This window comes from Macaca fascicularis, chromosome X (assembly GCF_037993035.2).
Source record: "Macaca fascicularis isolate 582-1 chromosome X, T2T-MFA8v1.1".
In the NCBI taxonomy this organism is placed as follows: Eukaryota; Metazoa; Chordata; class Mammalia; order Primates; family Cercopithecidae; genus Macaca; species Macaca fascicularis.
This window is the reverse complement of record NC_088395.1, coordinates 42,348,686-42,353,616: the sequence shown is the minus strand read 5'-3', so window position 1 is coordinate 42,353,616 and position 4,931 is coordinate 42,348,686. Positions and strand designations below refer to the sequence as shown.

At 38.2% G+C, this 4,931-nt stretch overlaps 1 non-coding gene across 1 annotated transcript; it reads right to left on the bottom strand.

Moving 5' to 3' along the window:
* Positions 1 to 2,367: 2,367 nt before the first annotated feature.
* On the bottom strand, positions 2,368 to 2,472 carry LOC123571432 (U6 spliceosomal RNA). The gene has a single exon (XR_006695596.1). It is a non-coding gene; the product is annotated as a U6 spliceosomal RNA (small nuclear RNA).
* Between the last annotated feature and the right edge of the window lie 2,459 nt (positions 2,473 to 4,931).

Below are 4,931 nucleotides of genomic sequence, written 5' to 3'. Positions count from 1 at the left end.
TGTCTTCCAGGGTTTTTATAGGTTTGGGTTTTACATTTAAGTCCATCTTTTGTTTATTTTTGTATATGGTATAAGGAAAGTGTCTAGTTTCAATTTTCTGCATATGGCTAGCCAGTTATCCCAGCATCATTTATTAAATAGGCAATCCTTTCCCCATTGCTTATTTTTGTCAGATGTGTTGAAGATCAGATTGTTGTAGGTGTGTTGTCTTATTTCTGGGCTTTGTATTCTGTTGCATTGGTCTATTTGTCTGCTTTTGTACCAGTACTATACTGCTTTGGTTACTGTAGCCATGTAGTATAGTTTGAAGTCAGATGGTGTGATGACTCCAGCTTTGTTCTTTTTGCTTAAGATTACCTTGATTATTCAGGCTCTTTTTTGGTTCCATATGAATTATAAAATTATTTTCTCTAGTTCTGTGAAGAATGTCAATGGTAGTTCAATGAAAATAGCATTGAATCTATAAATAGCTTTGGGCAGTATGGTCATTTTACAGACATTGATTCTTTCTATCCATGAGTATAAAATGTTTGTCTACTTCTTTGTGTCATCTCTGATTTCCTTAAGCAGTGGTTGTATGGTTCACCTTGTAAAGCTCTTTCACCTCCCTTGTTAGCTGTATTCCTAGGTATTTTATTTTTTTATGGCAATTGTGAATGGGAATGCATTCCAGATTTGGCTATCTGCTTGCCTGTTGTTGGTGTATAGGAATGTTAGCAGATTTTGTACAATAGTTTTGTATTCTGAAACTTTGCTGAAGTTGTTTTTCGCTTTAAAAGCTTTTGGGCTGATACAATGGGTTTTCTAGATATAGGATTATGTTATCTGCAAACAAAAAGAGTTTAACTTCCTCTCTTCCTATTTGAATGCCCTTTATTTCTTTCTCTTGACTGATTGCCCTGGCCAGAAATTTCAATACTCTGTTGAATAGGAGTGGTGAGAGAGAGAGAGCATCCTTGTCTTGTGCCAAGTTTCAAAGGGAGTGCTTCCAGATTTTGGCCATTCAGTATGATATTGGCTGTGGGTTTGTCATATGTAGCTTTTATTATTTTGAGGTATGTTCCTTTACTGCCTAGTTTATTGAGAGTTTTTAACATGAAGGAATGTTGAATTTTATTGAAAGCCTTTTCTGCATCTATTGAGATAATCATGTGGTTTTCTCTTTAGTTCTGCTTCTGTGATGAATCACAATTATTGATTTGTGTACATTGAACCAACCTTGCATCCTGGGGGTGAAGCCTACTTGATCACGGTGTATAAGCTTTCTGATGTTCTGCTGGATTCACTTTCCCAGTATTTTGTTGAGGACTTTTGCATTGATGTTCATCAAGGATATTAGCCTGAAGGATATTGGCCTGAAGTTTTCTTTTCTGTTGTGTCTCTGCCAGGTTTTTGTATCAGGATGATGCTGGCATCATAGAATGAGTTAGGGAGCAGTCCCTCCTTTTCCATTTGTTGGAATAGTTTCAGTAGGAATGGTACCAGCTCTTCTTTGTTCTGGTAGAATTCAGCTGTGAATCTGTCTGGTCCTGGGCTTTTCTTAGTTGGTAGGTGTATTAGTCAGGGTTCTCCAGAAGGACAGTTCTGTACCTCTAGAATGAATATATATATATATTCCATTAGTTCTGTCCCATATATGTGTGTATATATATAGGAGTTTATTAAGTATATGTATATTCCATTAGTTCTGTCATATATATAAAGTTTATTAAGTATTAACTCACATGATCACAAGGTCCCACAATAGGCCATCTGCAGGCTGAGGAGCAAGGAGAGCCAGTCTGAGTTCCAAAACTGAAGAACTTGGAGTCCGATGTTTGAGGGCAAGAAGCACCCAGCATGGGAGAAAGATGTAGGCTGGGAGGCTAGGCCAGTCTCTCTTTTCACATTTTTCTGCCTGCTTATCTTCTAGCCACTCTGGCAGCTGATTAGATTGTGCCCACCCAGATTAAAGGTGTATCTGCCTTTCCCAGCCTACTGACTCAAATGTTAATCTCTTTTCACAACACCCTCACAGACACACCAAGGATCAATACTTTGTATCCTTCAATCCAATCAAGTTGACACTCAGTATTAACCATCACAGTAGGCTATTTATTAGGGCCTCAATTTCAGACCTTATTATTGGACTATTCAGGGATTCAGTTTCTTCCTGGTTCAGTCTTGGGAGGGTATATGTGTCCAGAATTTATCTATTTCTTCCAGATTTTCTATTTTATGTGCATAGAGGTGTTTATAATGCTGATTTTTGTTTGCATATCTGTAGGGTCAGTGGTAATATCCCCCTTATCATTTCTAATTGTGTTTATTTGAATCTTCTCTCTTTTCTTCTTAATCTAGCTAGTGGCCTATTTTATCAATTTTTTAAAAAATATGGAATGCTTCATGAATTTGCATGCCATCCTTGCCCAGGGGCCATGCTAATCTCTGTATCATTCCAATTTTGTACATATGTGCTGCCAAAGTGAGCACAAACTCATAAGTAATAATCTAACCACCAATACTATAGATGTAGCACATACATTCCTAAAATTTTTATATAATGCCCCTTGAATGGGGGTGTCTGTTTTTTAAATTAATTATTTTATAGGAAATTTTATATATAGTCCTACAGAGAGGCAGAAAGAAGATGGGAGGTAAGATTATTGAAGTCAATAGCACCATATATGACTCTAATACTTGGGGATTTCTCATTTTCAAATGTTGTTTCTTCCATAACCTTCCTTGACCAAATTCATATTCTGTAGTTACTATTTCAGATAGCAAGTATAACTGAAAATGTGAAAATTATATTTTTATTCTTGAGAAAGCTTTGGGGGCAACCTGGGTGATAGTCAACATTGCAAAAAAAGAAAAAAAAAAGGATTCTTCTATAAATTCCAGAGACAGACATGCCAGCAACCATGTATTATTTGGGTAGTGATTTGAAAATCACTGCCTCAAATACAAAATACAAAATGCCAGACTTAGAGTTGATGTCATGGTATTCCCATTCCAACTAAAATCCTATAAATCTAGATGGAGACTAACCTGTGTTTCTGATAAGACTTGAAAGAAGAAATTATTTCAACTCCCATTTAGAATAAATTAATCCAGATACCAACCTAACTCAAAGAGATTTCTAAGCTCATCATATTTTACTAGAAAAAAGTATAAAGAAACTTCCTGCTTTCTTGTATAATTTGTATAAGAGTCAACCACAGAGCATGCTAGGACTTTGAAGATGGTTCAACAGTGGAAAGGGATTAAACTATTCTTAAGGACAAAGCCTGGACTAGGGACCCTAATTCATCAGTAAGGATTGCTAGGCTAGCCAAGAGGCAAATCACCTTGCCTGTGGTGGTACATCAGACTCGGGCTCAACCTAGACTGGTATCCCTTGCCAAGGGGGTCTGCTCAAGTATGTGGCCAAGGTGAGGCTTGCAGTCAAGTTGCATTGGTCAGATTCTGGCAGGAAAACAATCACTTCAGATGGTGCAAATAAAGACACTTTAAGGTCTACTTACAAAATTCTGAGCAGAATTAAGAGAACAAGGAAGGGACATTGAGTCACCCAGAGACTAACAACAGCAGGAAGCCATCACTATTCTTAGGCCTCCAGCTCAGAGCTGGAGCCATGGGGAGGGGCCTCCTGGTAAGAGCTATAGGCCAGGAGAGATACTGCTGCTTCCAGAGCTGAACATCAAGCAGAAGCTTCCACTCTCTTATCTAATGTTGGAGCTTCACCTCACATTGGCCTAAGTCAGGTATAGTAACAAATATTTTAGGCTTTGTGAGCCATACTATCCTTGTTACAACTTCTGTACTCTGCTAGTGTGGTGTAAAAGCAACCATAGACAATACAGAGACAAATGAGCATGGCTGTGTTTCAATAAAACTTTATCTACAAAAACAGGCAGTAGGTTGGATTCAGTCTCTGGGCCAGAATCTAACCCAAAGGGAGTCCAGGTGAGGTAGTCTGCCAGAATCAGCCACTTGTGACACACAGCAGGGCAGAGAAGCAGAGAGAGCATGGATCTGGGGCCAGGAGAGAGCCACAAATAGAAAATAACCAGCATACAATTCTTCAGGTAGCCCGTTTGGCATAAAGCAACAACTCACTCTTCACGAGGGATATGAAGAGCAATGTCCACTGCTCTTCTCCTTGGTGACTCTAGGAAAAGCTGGGCAGGAGGAAAAGGCCTTAGTCAAGGAAAATGGAGCTCAGGATGGCACCCAGAGGTAAAACAGTGAAGTAACCTCCAAGTTGAAATAAAGTCCTTAGTTCCCAATGATTTAGCCACCTACCTGGGGCCTACATGAGAAAACTGAGGCCTACATGAGGAAACTGACAAGAAAGACTGCTGCTGAGTGAGCCTGGGGGTGCTTGGGGCTCATGTTGGTTAGTGCTTCCACATTTCTAACAGTTATTAGTCTTTGGGATTCAGAAATGAGAAATCAGAATACCTGGGTATTGTCAGGAATTCTCAAAATCACAAGCTCTTCCTGAAGTATTTCCAAAATCACTCATACTCTACCCAGTATGGCTGATATCTGAAATATATATATATTTAATAAATAAGAATATTAAGTTTTGTAATATTTACAAAGACCTGTAGCTATTAGCAGATATTCAAACTGAAAAATGGCAATGAACATTATTGGGTGGTATTCAAATAATATATTTGTATATCCTACCAAGCTTAACAGCATGACATAAAATCACATATCAAATTGCCAATTTAAGGACTTATTTTGATCCTAAAATTTTGTATTTCTTGGAACACGACCCATAGGATTGGTTTAAAGTATTCTACACATATAAACTGACTAATGTTTATTTTATTTGCAAGAATAATTCACCATTGGCAGCAGACAGGCCCACAACCACTCACATATTAGATGGCAACAGCTACAAGCAAGACTGACTGATTCAACTGTAACCATTTCTC